Source organism: Chrysochloris asiatica, unplaced genomic scaffold (genome assembly GCF_000296735.1).
Source record: "Chrysochloris asiatica unplaced genomic scaffold, ChrAsi1.0 scaffold00068, whole genome shotgun sequence".
Lineage (NCBI taxonomy): Eukaryota > Metazoa > Chordata > Mammalia > Afrosoricida > Chrysochloridae > Chrysochloris > Chrysochloris asiatica.
In genome coordinates, this window is record NW_006408586.1 from 13,973,683 (window position 1) to 13,990,807 (window position 17,125).

A 17,125-nucleotide genomic window follows, 5' to 3' on the forward strand; every position below is an offset into this window, starting at 1 on the left:
ACAACAACAACAACAACAACAAAGGGCTGTTCTACAATGTTCTACAGGATCTCTGTGAGTCACATTTGAATGGATGGCAATTAGCAGTGCGTTTGCTTGTTTGTTTGTTTTTTTTTGGGGGGGGCATACAAAGAATATTGAATATATAGCAGGGACTGCCAGAAGAACATGCCAATTAATCTCATAACAATTACAGCCAGAATGTTCTTTAGATGGTATAATGATGAAACTGCCTCACATTCTTTAGACACATATAATAAGAGGGACCAGTACCTGAAGAAGGATGTAAAGTACAGGATCAGCAAAAAGGGAAAAGTTATCAAGATACAACGACAGACAAAACAATATTTAGCTTGAGTATGGAGATGATTATAAGAACGTTTCTGGATGAGACAACGTTGTGTCCAGGTTCACTATGAGTCAGAATGGATTCAATATTGGGCACCTAATGGAATGACACCTAACAATTATTAAACTAATTCCTGAAATAAACCAGGAAGGAATATGTGCTGCTGTGGTCAGGTGCCATCCTTTTGGCTATGACTCACAGTGACCCTATGTATACCACAACTGTTGATGAGTCCATTTTTGCAGCGCCTGCAACAATTCATCTTGTTTGGAATCTCTCTTTTTCACTGATCCTCTACTTTACCAAACAGGATATCCTTTTCCAAGGACAGAATCCTTCTGACAACATGCACAAGGTACACAAGACAAAGTGTGTATTTTTCAAAGACAGATCTGATTGTTCTTCTGGAAGTCCATAGTACTTTAAATTTTCTTCACTTACACAATAATTCAAATATATCAATTATTCTTCCATCTTCTCTACTTAATGTTCAGCTCTCACATGCCTATGAGACAACTGAAAATATCATGTCTTGAGTCAGGTACACCTTAGCTCTCACAGTTTGATCTTTAACATCTTGAGGAGGTCTTTTTCAGTAGATTTATATAATTTAATACCTCATATGATTTTTTTACTGCTGCTTCCTTGAGTGTTGATGGCAGATTCAAGTAAAATAAAATCTTTGATAATTTCAGTCTTTCCTTTGTTTATCATGATGTTGCTTATGGTCCAGTTGTGAGGATACTTGCTTCCTTTACATGGGATTGTAATCAATAATAGAGACTGTGTTCTTTTGTCTTCACCTTAAAATGTCTCAAGTTCTCTCTTTCACCAAACAATGTTGTTTCATACGTATATTCCAGGTTGTTAGTGACCCTTCTTCATTAACAAGCTCATGCCACAATCTCCTTTGTATAGTCTAGTTTCTCAGATTACTAGTTCAACATACATTGGTACACATGTTTCTTCATTTCAAACCAAGCAATATCCTTTTGCTTGGTTCAAATAACAGTCATTTTTCTGTGTATAAGTTTCATATAAGTGCAATTAAGAATTCTCAAATTCCCTTCTTCACAATGTTACCCATTGTTTATTATGATCCACTCAGTTAATTGGCTTTGCATAGTGAATGAAACACAAGTAAACATTTTCCTGGCACTCTCTGCTTTCAGCCAATATCCATCTAACATTAGCAATGATATTCCTTGTGGCACAGCCTCTTCTGAATCCAGCTTGAGTTTCTGGTAGCTTCTTGTGAATGTATAATATTTTAGAAATATCTTAACAAAATGTTGCTTGTGTTTGGTATTAATGATATTGCTAGATGATTTTTGCATTCTATAGAGCCGTCTTTCTTTGAAACAGGCATAAATAAGGATCTTTTGCAGTTGGTTGGCCTTTAGTGGTCTTCTTAGCTGAGAATAGTGTGTGTTTCCACTGTTGAAGTGTTTCAGTTGATTCTGTCAATTCCTGAAATCTTGTTTTTGACTAATGTTTTCAGTGCAGTTTAGACTCTTTTTCAACTACCATCAGTTCAGGATCATCTATCTCCTATTGAAATTGTTGAACATCATCCAATTCTTTTAAATATGTGCCTCTGTATTCTTCCATCTTCTTTTGATGTTTCCTGCATCGTTCACTCAGTTCAATACAGAGCTGAATCAATGAAACCTAACAACAACATATGCAAATTAATCCCTGAAGTAAATTAGGAGGGAAGATAGGTTGAAAAGTCTTCCAAAACATTCCTTCATACTTGGCACTTCTTACAAATTTATAAATCTACTTCAGTTTTGTTTAGTTAGAGTGTTTTCTGACATTCATTATCTGAACAAAAAATTCTGTGAATATAGGAATGTGGCACTGTGGGATAATGCACTGAACCACAAGGTTTGTTTGTAACCCCAAGGCCTAAGGTTCAAATCTACCATTCATTCCTAGGAAACCCTATACAGGCTCTCTCTGAGTCAGAACCAACTAGAATGCACTTAGCAAAATTAACAACAGATATGACACAGGAATTTGGTTCTATTTTACATTTGAATCATAATTTTGACAATTCATTACTAGTAAAGGAACTTTCATGGTGTAATGGGTTACACCTTGGGATCCTAGTAGCAAAGTCAGAAGTTTGAATCCACTAGCCTTTCAGCAAGGGAAAAATGAGATTTTCTACTCCTGGAGGAGGCCTGGTGTGGCGCTGTGGGTTAATGTGCCAGACTGCAAAGCCTTTTGAACTGCAAGATGGGCAGTTCAGGCTCACCAGTTGCTCTTCAGAAACCCTATACAGGGCTACTTTAGGTTGTAACTGGCATTTAACAACTACAACAACAACTTCTGGAAGAGTTTCAGCCTCACAAACTTTATACACGATCGGTGTATGTCAGAATCTACTTTATGACATGCAGCAGCAGCATTAGCAGTTATTTTCATGATTAAACAAAAATTTCCACTTGAAGTTCTTTACATAGGCAAACATTTTAATCCAGATTTAAAGGAACGTAAAACTATTTGCATCAAAATCACTATTTGACAAATTTTTCAAGATAAGATCTACTTACTAAGAAATTAATCAGGCCTGTTTTGTAGTGTATGTTCAATCTAAGATTCTAAATATTAGGTAATTCTTTCTTTTTTTTTTCCTTAGGAAGAGAAAAATAAAGATTTTTCAAATGTAAGCATGGCATCTTCCAAACTTTTTCTTATGTAAGTCTACAAATGATTACTAAGAATGATTCATTGGTGACTAAAATTATGACTAGGAATTTGAAAGATACTCTAAGTATTTTAAATTTTAAAAGGATATTTTTATTTTTAAGTTCACTTTATAATTTCATGGTTAACATTTTCAGCAGTGGGATTTCAGTGATGATTTGTAAGATTTCATTTTTTGGCCTGATACATCATTTGTTTTTAGTGATGATTTTTGAGACAATTGAAAATATACTCCTCTGAGTTTTCTAGCTGTTACGATACAATGGGAACAAAAAAATTGCTACTTATACATTTATTAAAAACTTTTAAACAGTCTCTAAATATCTCTGTAAAGTATTTTTCTAGAAATGGCAATAAAACTCAAATATATCCATTTCAAATCCTCCTCCAAATGGACATACTTATATCCTACTTTGGAGTTCAAATTTACTATTAAAATCTAAGTATATTTTTAATTTTTAAAATAAAAACTTTATATATATGATTGAATTTTCTGAACTGTGTCATTGTAGGACAAGCATGGAACTGAGAACAACAGAGACAGAAGTTCAAACCCACCAGGTGTTCCTCGGAAACACAATCTAGGGTGAGTCAAAATGTACTCCACAGCACTTAACCACCAACTACATACATATTTTGTTTTTATCAATTAAAATGGTTTATTTACCTTTATTTCCAAAGAGAAAAATTTAGCTAAAATCACAGAGAATGCTAGTGCTTAAAATAGATTCATATAAGATCAATTTTAATTGAAATAATTATTCAAAGCATAACTTTTTGTTGTTATTGTTTGGTACCTATTAGTTATGTTATGTATAACTTAGGCATAAAGAAGAAGTTTGGCATAATTTTGCAAAACAATAATTTAAAATAAAAAAAAAAATAATTTCTGCCTTAAGGAAATATCTGAGTGTAGATTGAAAACGAAAATAATTGTAAAGTATAACATTTGTAACTACCAAAATGACTTCAAACATCACTAAAATTATCCCTTCAAATATATTCACTGAAATAGGAAATAAGAGAATAAGAATATTTATTGCAAATGTTACCATATGCAGACCATTGATAATGATCAACATAAAGACATTTAATTTAAATAAATCCATGTATTGAGGAGATAAAAACAACGACAAAAAAGGTGAGGACAGTCAAAGATTCAATAACAGAGAGTTTTTTAGAATCAATATTGAGTTAAATATTTAGCACAGATAATAAATGTTTCTCATCTGTCTGTCATACTGAGGTGCTTTATAAGGTAATGTGATGCTGGTAGGCTTATCACCACTACTACTAATACTTGCAGGGTTACCCATGATGAAAAGATTTCATTGGCACCTCCAGGCTAAGACAGACTAACAGGTATTAAGTGGCTGTCCATTTCTGAATAATTAGCCTCTGAAAACCTGATGAAAAATAGTGGAATACCATCTGACAGTGCTGGAAGATGGGCTCATTCAGTTATTTAAAAGAGAATAATTTTCTCTTCCAAATAGAGCTGACTTTATGATATGTGTCAATAAAAAATTTTGGAACCTTCATTGCTGATGTGGCATGACTCAATATGAGAAACAAATGTAAACATCCATTAATTTTGATGTGGAATGTATGAAGAATGGATCTAGGAAAACTGGAAATTTAAAAAAATGTTGTGTAATGCATAAAGATCTATATTTTACACATTAGTGATAGTGGTTGTTTTGTGCTGTGGAGTCGGTTCCGACTCGTAGCAACCATGTATAAGGTTTCCGAGGCTGTATATCTTTACGGGAGCAGAAAGTCTCATCCTTCTCCCCTGTAATGACTGGAAGTTTCGAACTGCTGACCTTGAGATTAACAGCCAAACTCATAACCATTGCATTACCAGAGCCCCTTATATTCTACACATTGTTGTTGTTGTTGTTGTTATGTGCCATTGAGTCGGTTCCGACCCATAGCGACCCTGTATAGGGTTTCCGAGAGTGTAAATCTTTACGGGAGTAGAAAGCCTCATCTTTCTCCCACGGAGCAGCTGGTAGTTTCGAACCGCTGACCTTAAGGTTCGCAGCCTGATTCGTAACCACTACGCTACCAGAGCTCCTTATGTTAGTGAGATAAAATCAAACAGTAATATGGTCTACTACACCAGGGATAACACATGGATAAATTGAATCACATTCATCATAAAGAAGAACGTATCAAGATTTATTCTGAAATACAATATGTTATGATTGTTGTTAAGTGCCCTTGAGTTTATTCTGATTTATAGTGGCCCTATGTAGGGTTTCCTAGGAATTCTGGTAGAGTAGCGGTTATGAGTCAGCCTGCTAATCTCACAGTCAGCAGTTCAAGACTATCAGCAGTTCTGCAGGAGAAAGATGAGGCTTTCTCTCCCATAAAGATTTACAGCTTGGAAATCCTATGCAGGGTCATTGTGAGTGAGATTTGACTCCATGGCACATAACCACCAACACAGGAGTGATTGGTAAGTTTGAACCATAAACCTTGTGGTTCAAACCAACCTTGCATCCCAGTGCTTTTCCTACAGCATCACACAAGGATTTCAAAATACAATGCAGGTGTAAGATAATATCCTTATATCTGAAAGGAAGGCCAGTTAATATGGCTATTTTTCAGATCTACACACAAAACATTTATGCATAAGGTAAGGGAATTGAAGATTTTAAACAAATTATCCAGTGTGAATTTAATGAAAGTGAAATTTTAAAAAAATTTAATTTTTCATGATTTGAATTAAAAAATTGGAAATACAAAAGAAGGATTAGCAAATGGAAAATACAAACTTGGTAATTGAAATGATGCCAAACATCTTATGATAGAATTCTGCAAGATAAATGACTTATTCATTGCAAACACATTGTTTCCAGCAACATTAATGGTGATTGAATTCATTGATCTCACCAGATGGAATACACAGGAATCAAATTGACTACATCTGTGGAAAGAGACAATTTGGAAGTTCAATATAATCAATCAGAACAAGGCTAATGGCTGCCTGTAGAACATCCATTAGTTGATCATATACAAGTCCATTTTGAAGTTTAAAAAAAAAAAAAAAAAATTGAACAAGCTCATGGTGGTGGTGGTTATGTGCCGTGGAGTCGGTTCTGACTCATAGCGACCCTGTACAGGGTTTCTGAGGCTGTAAGTCTTCATGGGAGTAGAAAGCCTCATCTTTCTCCTGTGGAAGAGCTGGTAGCTTTGAACTGGCCACCTTGAGGTTTGCAGCCCGATTTGTAACCACTACACTACCAGAGCTCCTTAAACAATCTCATAAGAGCCAAAATACAATGTGAGCATGTGCCATGTAAATTTAGAGACCGTCTCAAGAATATATTTGACACTGAAGATCAAAGACCAAACTAGTTATAGGATGATATCAAAGACGTCATATATGAAGAAACCAAAAGATAATTAAAAAGAGAGGAAAGAAAGAAAAGACCAAAACAGCTGTCAGAAATAATTTTAATTTTCTCTTGCATATATAATAGCCAAAACAAAAAGAGAAGAAATGATGAAATTTAAAACTGAACAGAAGATTTAAAATGGTAGCTGAAGAAGAAAAGTAGTATTATTATGAGATGTGCAAAGAATTGGAGTCAGCGTTTCTCAAGTTGAAAGAATTGGAAAAAAAAATAAAGCTTCAAATTGAAACACTGAAAGATTCCTAGGCGAAATATAGAGTGAAACAAGAAGCATCAACAGAAGATGGAATGAAATTTTCTGTTTCTCTGTCAGTTGTAAACAAGTGAGCAAGAGGCTGTTCGGTTGCAGGAGCCGAGCAACACCTAATCAAAGTGACTTGTTGCTTTAAGCTCATCTGGCATTGATTCTGATAATGAAGTCAACAAAAGTGAAAACAGCAAGTTGCTCCAGAAAAACCTGTGAAGAAACAAAAAACTGGTGAACCTTCAAGAGCCTTATTGTCCTCTAAGCAGAGCAGCAGCAGTAGAGATGATAATATGTTTCAGACTGGGAAAATGAGGTATGTCAGTGTTCAGGACTTTAAAGGGAAAGTCATAATTGATATTCAAGAATCTTGGATGGATCAGGAAGGTGAAATGAAACCAGGAAGAAAGGGTATTTCTCTAAATCCCGAGCAGTGGAGTCAGTTGAAGGAACAGGTTTCGGACATTGATGATCCGGTAAGGAAACTAACATCAGAGCCATATCAAATCCATACTGCTCTAGTTGTTTTAATCTGTTTACATTGGCTTTTTTGTTCTAACAGTTGTTTTTTTCCAAGCTATTGTATATTTTGATTAAAAGATGGGATGAATGTACAGTGTCATAATACCAAAAGGAATTGAAGACATACAATGATTTCAGGGGGTAAAATATTATTAAGCACTAATGATATTTAAGGAAGAAGTTGAAAATATACTGACTGCATTGGTGAAAAACCAAGCTCTAGTTATTTATGGAATAACAATAGAAAGGTTTCAATAAACTGATGCAGCACTAGGATGTACACTCTTGTGCACCAATAAATTTAGAAGACAGCAATCTGGGCAATTTATTGGAAGAAACAAATATCTGTGTGATTTCAAAGAAAGGTGATCCAGCACATTGTGGACATTATCCAAATATTCACTACTATCCAACATATGCAAATGTTGAAGTCAATTTTAAAATGGTTTCAACTATATATCAACAGAGAGCTGCCAGAAATTAAAGCCATATCAGAAGAGGGTGTGGAATGAGGGATATCATTGTTGATATCAGAAAGTAATAAAATATGTTTGTCTGTATTTCATTGACTATAAAAGGCATTCAGCTGTGTGGATAATAACAAATTATGGATAGCATTGCCCTAAATGGAAATTCCAGAATACTTCATTGTACTTCTGAGGGCCCTGTAACTAGACTAAGAATCACTTGTTAAACCAAACAGAATTTGGTTTAAAATTAAGAAATATCTGGTGTGCTGTACTTTTAGGCAAGTTGTATTAGCAATGATATCCTCTTCTGAATCTGGCTTTAACATTTGGTAGCTCCCTGTGGATGTATATTGTTGCAGAAGTTTTTATATTATCTTCAGAAAAAATTTACTTGCATGTGATAATAAAAATATTGTTCACCTTTTACTGCATTCCTTTGTGTCACTTTCTTTGGAATGGGTAGAAATATAGAACATGTCCAATCAGTTGGCCAGGTGACTGTCTTCCTAATTTCTTGACATTGACAAAGAAGTGCCTCCAGCACTGCATCAATTTATTGAAACATTTCCATTTATATTCCATTAGTTCCTGTTATTTTTGTTGCTAAGTTTCATTGTGTTTGTTCTAATAAATAGCAACACTGTATAGGGTTTCCTAGGAGGGATTACTGGGTTTGAACTACTGAAATTGTAATTAGCAATACAGTGCTTATCCTAAAGCACTACACCAGGATTCCTCCATCTGTTTCTGGAGTTTTGTTTTTCAGCAAGGTTTTCAGCAAAACTTGGACTTCTGCCTTCAATATCATAGATTATTAATTATATGCTGTCACTTGAAATAGTTCACCACTTCTCAGTTAGTTTGCTGCACTGTGATGCTGGTAGCTACACCACCAGTATTTTAAATTCCAGCAGGATCACCCATGGTGGACAGGTTTCAGATGATCTCCAGACAAAACAGATTGGGAAGAAGGAGAGATGGACTATTTCTGAATGCTTAGCCAAGATTGGTAAAGAACAGTAGTGGAACACTGTCAGAAAGCACCAGAACATGGACTATTAAAACATTATGAATTGCACAAGAATATTGTCATATGATGGACTCAAGTGTGGCAGCAATAGTGAGGTTGGCCCAAGATCAGATATTGTTTTGTTCTGCTGTGCATGAGGTCTCTATGAGTCAGTTCTGACTCGATGGCACCTGACAACAACAACAACAATTGTCATATATATAGTGCTGGCAGATGAGCCCCTCAGGTTTGTTGGTCACTCAAATTGCCACTAGGAAGGGGTGCCTTCTCAAAGTAGAGTTGACTGTGATAAAATGAGTGGAGTAAAGATTTTGGAACCTTCATTTGTTGATGGGGAAAATTCAAAATGAGGAGAAAACAGCTATAAATATCCATCAGAATATGGACTGTATTAAGTATGGAACTAGAAAAATTGAAGTTGTCAAAAATGAAATGGAACATATAAAGATCAATATCCTAGACATTAGTGAGCTGAAATGGACTGGTATTGACCATTTTGAATCTGATAATCATATGGCTTACTATGCTGGGAATGACAAATTGAAGAGGTATGATGTTGTGTTCATAATCAAAAAGAACATTTCCCGATTTATCTTGATGCATAATATCTGTGATAGGATAATATCCATACACCTTCACAAAGACCATTTAAAACCACTATAATTCAAATGTATACACTAAACACTTGAAGTCAATGATGACAATACTGAAGAATTCTACCATCTTCTTCACTCTGAAACTGATCAAGTATGCCATCAACATGAACTGAAAATTACTGCTAATTAGAATGCTAACAACAAGAATCAGTAATTGCAAATTATGGTCTTAATGATAAAAGTGATCCTGGAAATCACATGATAGAATTTTTAACACCAATGAGTTATTCATTGCAAATAGATTTTCTAACAATATAAAAGATGACTATATACATGGACCTCAACACAGAAACAAATTACCTGCATCTTAAAAAGAGACAGTGGGAAAACTCTATCAGCCAAAACAAGATTAGGGCAGACTGTGGCATGACTATCAACTGCTTATATGCAACTTCAGGCTGAAGCTGAAAAAAATTAAAACAAGATCATGAGAGTCAGATTAGATTATGACCTTGAGCATATTTCTCCTTGAACACATTTCTCTCTTGAGACCAACTCAAGAACATATTTAATGCATTAGACACTAATGATCAAAGACCAGAAATGTGGGCTGACATCAAGAATATCATGCGTGGCTAGATGGCAGATGGGGGAGAAGTACAGTGAAGACCTCTGCCAGTGGTGGCACAGAATACTGGATGAAGCAGTTTCAGGGACATTCACAGAACTCGGAACTACATTTAAAGGAATATTTTAAAAATTTGAAGGCTTACAGCCTGTGGAATTTGTAGCGGAAACAAGGAAATTGGTGTTTTCTGACTGGCCACCCTCAGTGGCTCCCGGAGCAGCCATCTTGGGCAAGACAGAGTGGATGAAGGATCAGAGCAGCACTCCCACTGCAGACATCTGACCCATCCTCAGAGACAAAGGTGTGAACATTCTTTTGTTTTATTTTCTTTCCTCTGTTCATTTATCCTTTGCTGTCTGTGCTCATCCATTCTGGTTACTAGAGGGTGTGCCTAAGCGAATGTTGTACTACTCATGTGCAGAGATCTGCTCAGCAGAATTTAAAGGGAAAGGTTCCACTTTAAACCAAATGACAGTGCAAAATGGCTACAGCTGGCCCTGATTTGTTAATCACTAGGAAAAAGGCCTGAATGGTTATGGAGTGGGAGAAAGACAGACTAAAACGAAAACAGACCAAAAATTCAATCCTGAGTTATGTCATAACAACAAACAATGACATTGTGAAATTTTTTAGGTGGCCTTGAAGGCAAAAAGCCAAGAGAGGGATGTTAAACAAATACTCATATTTTGCTACAGATTTTTTTTTTCTCTTCACTCTTTTCTGCGATTATAAACTATAGTATCCAATCAGTCTATTTTGCTATTCTTTAGTCCTCTTTTTTATCTTTAGGAGTCTCTTTGTCTCCTATATTACTCAAGAGAGACAGCAACTGTGATCATATAATCAAACTACAATCACATCTTATAAAATCCCACTATCTGTGCAAGAGCCGATACCAGCTGCGATACACCAGAAAGGCAGCCAGCAACTACTACAGTTACTCTTGCTTAAGTAGTAAGAAGAATGAAAAGGTAAGCCCATCTCCTGATCACATCTACCTGGAGGCAATCAGAAAACATAATAAAACATCAAAATACATTCATCTAATTATTGAGGTCACAGCTAACTTCTGAAGATTCCCAACAAACAGCTGACCATATTGTCACATGTCCAGAAACAAGATAAAGTGATGGGTAAATGAGCAGGAAATAGACTTAAACATCACATTGGGAGGAGGGCAGGCTTTTGAAAGGTCTGAGGAACAATTCAGAAAAATGATACTGAAATGTATACAAACACTTCACAGAGGGTTTGAGACTATTAAGGAAGGAGTTAGAAAAGCACTACAAGAATCAAAATAAGGTAGATACAGCATTGGAAACAATTCAAAACCTACAAAAATAGGTCCAAAAGAATAATAATAAAATATCAGAAATGAACAATACACTGAAAGGACAAAAGAGTAGAACTGAAGAGATGGAAGCCAGAACTTTTAGAAAAATCTCCCAATAATACTAAGATAGAAGAGCAAGCAGAAAAAAGAAAAAAAAAAAAAAAACAACTCCAAGGAAGGTCTAAGATTCCTGATGCACAACAAGAAGAGGAATAACTTAAGAATTATTAGCATTTCAGAGCAAGAAGAATCTCAATTCCACAGAGGAGCCATTTGAAGAACTCCTGAAAGAAAATTTTCCTAACCTCCTGAGAAGTGAAAATAAAAGCATTCAAGAAGCTCCGCAAGCCCCAGGAACGATAGGCCCCAAAAGAAAATCACTAAGACAAATAATAATCTAGTTCTCCACAATCAAAGACAAGAGGAAAACCCTGAAAGCAGCTAGGGAAAAAAGAAGTGTTACAAAAAAGCAAATCCGATTAAGCTCTGATCTCTCATCAGAAACTATGCACACAAGAAGGCAAAGGGGAGACATACATAAAACCCTGAAACAACTGACAACAAAGAATCATCTACCCAGCAAACATACCAATGAAAATCAACAGTATAATCAAAACATTGCACTAAAAAGAACAAGCAGACTAGCCTGTAATAGCTAGAGCAAGAGAAGATGCATCTTCAAAGAAAGATCAGCAAGAAAAAGCCCAAAACAAAAATGGTAGTACGATTGAGTACTACGAGAACATGCAAGAGGTTTTCCGGGAAACCATTAAGGCAAGCATTCAATTCCCTTCATGACAAATTCCCCTCCAAGACTGAAACTCAAAGTGCATATACGAGCAGGCATGTAAGCTTGCTGGTGACCATATTGGTCTACTGACCAATATGTGACCGAATGGAATGCAGAAATCATCAAGCAATGTCATTAACATCACTAGCAATTATAATTTTTCTAAAGGTAATTCAAAATTCCTGCAACAGTACATCTACAAGGAACTGTTAAACATCCAAGTCAGATACAGATGAGGACATGGAAAGAGAGGTATCATTGGTGATGTTAGATAGATCATAGTTGAAAGTAAATAATAGATTTTTCTTTTATGGAAAATTTTCAATTGTGTAGATCATGACAAGCTATGGATAAAATTGTGAAGAATAGACATTACAGAACATTTAACTGTGCTCATGTGAAACTTGTATATAGGTCAAGAGGCTGTAGTTTGAACAGAACAAGGGACACTGAATGGCTTAAAACCATGAAAGGTGTGTACTAGGGTGGTATTCTGTCATTATACGTATTCAGTCTGTACAGTGAAGAAATAATCTGAGAAGCTGGATTATATGAAGAAGAACTAGATATCAGTATTAAAGGAAGACTCCTTAAATATCTTCGATATGCAATATGATATAACCTATTTGCTGAAAACGAAGAGGACTTAAAATACTTGCTAATGAAGATAAAAGATCACCGCATTCAGTATGAGGTGCATTTCAATGTAAAAAAAGAAAGGAAAAAAAAACCTCACCACTCTACCAGTCAATAACATCATGGAAAATGGAGAAAAGTTTGAAGTTGTGAAATATTTCATTTTACTTGGATCCGCTCATGGAAGCAGCAGCTAAGAAATCATATGACATTTTGCATTAGGCAAATCTCCTACACAAAACCATTTTAAAGTGCTCAAAAACAAAGATTTTAGTTTGAAGAGTAAGGGCATCTGACACAGTCGATGGCATTTTCAGTAATCTAATGTGCATGGGAAAGTTGGGCAATGATTAACAAGGACCATAGAGTAATTGATGCATTTGAGTTATTGTGTTGGAGAAGAGTGTTAAAACTACGATGGATTGCCAGAAGAACAAATAAATTTGTGTTACGAACAGCCAGTGTATCCTTGGAATCCAGGATGGTGAGGTTTGGTTTCTCATTCTTTGAACATATTATCAGGAGATACCAGTCCCTGGAAAAAGACATCATGCTTTAGAAAGTGAAGGGTCACCAAAAAAATAAGGAAGATCCCAGTGATATTAACACAGTGGCAGCAGCAATTAGCTCAAGCATAACAATGATTGAGTGATAATGAATCCTCTTGTGTATAGGCTCACTGAGTCGAAAGAATCTTGAGGGCACCTAACAATTCAAAATAGTTGAACATTGGCAATTCCTTTGGGTACAATGACTCTGTGTACCCATTTTCTTTCAATGTTTCCTGCTTCAATCATTTTGTCTAGAAAATCATTTAATATTACAATTTGAGATGCTGACCGTGTCCTTTCTTTCTGTTTTTCTAACTCCAGGTCTTTGCACATTTCATTATAATATTTTACCTTGTGTTCTTGAGCTGTACTTTAAAACTTTCTGTTCTGTTACTTCATTATTTCCTCTAATACCTTTATCTTCTCTAGGTTCAAGTGCAAGTTTCAGCATCTCTTCTGACATCCAATTTGGGCTCTTCTTTTTCTCCTGTTTTTTTTTGTTTTTTTTTTAATATCCTTTTTGCTTACTTTATGTATGCTTAATGTCATCCTACAAATAACTCTGGTGTTTGGTCAACAGTGTCTAACGCATCTTGTGTGTTCTTGAGATGGTCTCTAAGTTCAGGTGGGATACACTTAAGGTCACAATTTAGCTCTCATATGCTTGTTTTAATATTCTTTAGTTTCATCCTTGCTTGGATATGAGCAATTAATTATCTGTTTCATCATAGGTCCCTGAACTTGTTTCGGTTGATGTTATTTTGCTCCTTTCTCCATTGGCTCTTCCTACAGATGTAGTCAATTTGATTAATATACATTCCATTAGGCCAGGTCCAGGTGTATAATCACATTTTATGTTGGTTTGGAAAATGGTATTTGCAATGAATGAGATGTTGATCTTATAAAATCCTATCCTGTATTCTCCAGCATTTTTTCCAACAACAGAACCTGAATTTTCAACTACTGAACCTTCCTGTCTGTTTCCAACCTTTGCTTTCCAATCTCAAGTAATTATCAAAGCATCTTTAATTGCATGTTTGATCAATTTCAGATTGAAAAATTTGATAGAACTCATTAATTTCATCATCTGGCTTTAGTAGTTCGCATGTAAATTCGAATAATAGTCTTATTATTTGGTCGAATTTAAAGGTATATAGATATTATATTATCACTGATAGCATTTTATTTCAATGTAGATTTTAAAATGGTCTTTTTGACTATTAATGTGATCTTATTTTGTTTCAGTTTTTCTTTCCTGCCAATACCAATCCGTTTCAGATAATTAATGCATAGGATATCAATCTTTATGCATTATATTTCATATTTGACAAATTCCAATTTTCCTAGTTTCCCATTTCATACATTCCATATTATGATTTTTAATGTATGCTTGCAATGTTTCTTTTGATTTTGAGTTGTGTTCCATTAACAAATGAAAATCCTGAAAGCTTTGCTTCTTCCATGTCTTTAAAGTCAACTCTACTTTGAGGAGGCAGGTCTTCCCCAGTCATATTTTGAGTTCACTACAACTTGAAGGGATCATTTTCTTTCATTAACTCAGACTGTGATCCACTACTACACACAATGTTTTCAGTGGTCAACGTATTCAGTCATAAGCTGGATGCTCCACTGAAACCTGTCACATAGTTGCATCTGATAGTATTTAAAATACTGATGGCAAAGCTAACATCACAATAATACATAAGCTACTACCCATAGAATAAACTGAAAGAGGAGTGGTGATTAACATGATAGATGATTTAACCTTTTTCAAATGCTGTAAACAGTTAAATTAATTCAATGAAATATGGAAATATCGCAGGTTAAGAAACCAAAAGGAGGAACATGCTCAGTATTTCTGAAGGTGAAAATAATTGAAATATGTAAGACTCTAGTTGAATTGGAAATATTTTTTTAGGAAAATATTGAATGATGCAGGAAGCATCCAAATAATGTGGAAAGAATACATAGAATCACAGTGTACCAAAAACAATTGGCTGATGCTCAAAGATTTCAGGATGTAGCATCTGAGAATCAGTGGTACTGAAAGCAGAAAGCCAGGCTGCACAGAAGACACCGGCTAAAAACAAGATTCCAGAAATTGATGAAATATGAAATGAGGTGGCTCAACAGATGGATACAATACTAGAAGCACTAACTCATCTATGTCAAGAAATTTGGAAGATAGTTATATGAGCAATAAACTACAAGTGATATATATACACACTCATTTCAAAAAAGGTCAATCCAACAAAATGTGACAATTATCAAACTATATCATTAAAACCACGTGCAAGTAAACTTTTCCTGAAGTTATTTAAAAATGGGTTGCAGTAGTACATAAATAAGGAATTGCCAGACTTTCAAGCCTCATTCAGAAGAGGATATGGAAGGAGGAATATGATAGCCAATCTCAAATGATTCTTGACTGTATGCAGAGAATATTAGAAATATTCTTACCTGTGTTCTATTGACTATGGAAATCTTCTTACCTGTGTTTTATTGACTATGTGTGAAACATAGCCAATTATGGATAACATCTCAAATAATGGGAATTCCAGAACACTAAATTGTGCTTCTATGAAACTTGTCCATACACAGACAATATTTCAAACATAACAAGAGGTTACTGGATACTTAAAAATCAGGAAAATTGTGTCAGCATTTTGCCCTTTTGCCACATTTATTCACTCTGTACAGTTAGCAAATAATCTTAGTACCTGGAGTGTTTGGTGAAGAATGTGGCATCAGGATTGGAGGAAGTTCCTTTAATAACCTAGGATATGCAGATGACATAATCTTGTTTGTTTAAAATGAAGACTTTTAAAACTTAGAAGAAATGGATACATTTTTAGAAATGCACAACCTACCTAAACTTACCCAGAGTTAAGTAGAAAATTTGAACAGACCTATAACAAAAGAATAAATTGACCAGGTCATTAAAAAACTCCCAACTACAAAAAGTTCAGGTCCAGATGGCTTCACTGGTGAGTTTTGACAAACATTCAGGAATGAGCTGTCACCAACTCCACACAAATTATTCCAGAATATAGAAAAGGATGGAAATCTACTTAATATATTCTATGACACAAGCATAAGCTTCATACCAAACCCAGGGAAAGACATCACTAAGAAAGGAAATTATAGATCAATATACCGCATGAAATATAGGTGCAAAAATTCTCAAAAAAATCGTAGCCAGCAGAATTCAACAACACATCAAATAAATAATACAGCATGATTAAATCAGATTCATACCAGGGATGCAAGGATAGGTCAATATTAGAAAAATCCATTGTAATCCACCATACAAATAAGAAAAAGGAAAGGAACTGCATGATCATATTGATTGATGCAAAAAAGTCATTTGACAAAATCCAACATCCATTCATGATGAAAACACTCAACAAAGAATTGAAGGGAAATTCCTCAACAAAATTAAGAGCATATATACAAAACCAACAGCCAACATCACTCTTAATGGAGAGAAGTTGAAAGCCTTCCCTTTGCGAAGAGGAAGCAGACAAGGATAACATTTATCACCACTCCTATTCAATATTGTTTTGGAAGTCTTAGCCAGAACTACAAGGCAAGATAGGGAAATTAAAGACATCTAAATTGGCAAAGAGGAAATAAAACTCTCTCTATTTGCAGGTTATATGATCCTATACATAGAAAACCCCAAAGACTCAGCAAAACAACAACAACAACAACAAACAACAACTGGAACTCATTGGTAGATTCAGCAAAGTGACAGGATACAAAATCAACATACAAAAATCAGTTGGATACCTCTATACTAATAATATCAGCACTGAAAAGGAAATTAGGAAAGC

At 35.0% G+C, this 17,125-nt stretch overlaps 1 pseudogene; it reads left to right on the plus strand.

Annotated features, from left to right (window-relative positions):
- Positions 1-7,326, plus strand: part of LOC102821563 — a 38,098-nt pseudogene extending 30,772 nt beyond the window's left edge.
- Positions 7,327-17,125: the final 9,799 nt, after the last annotated feature.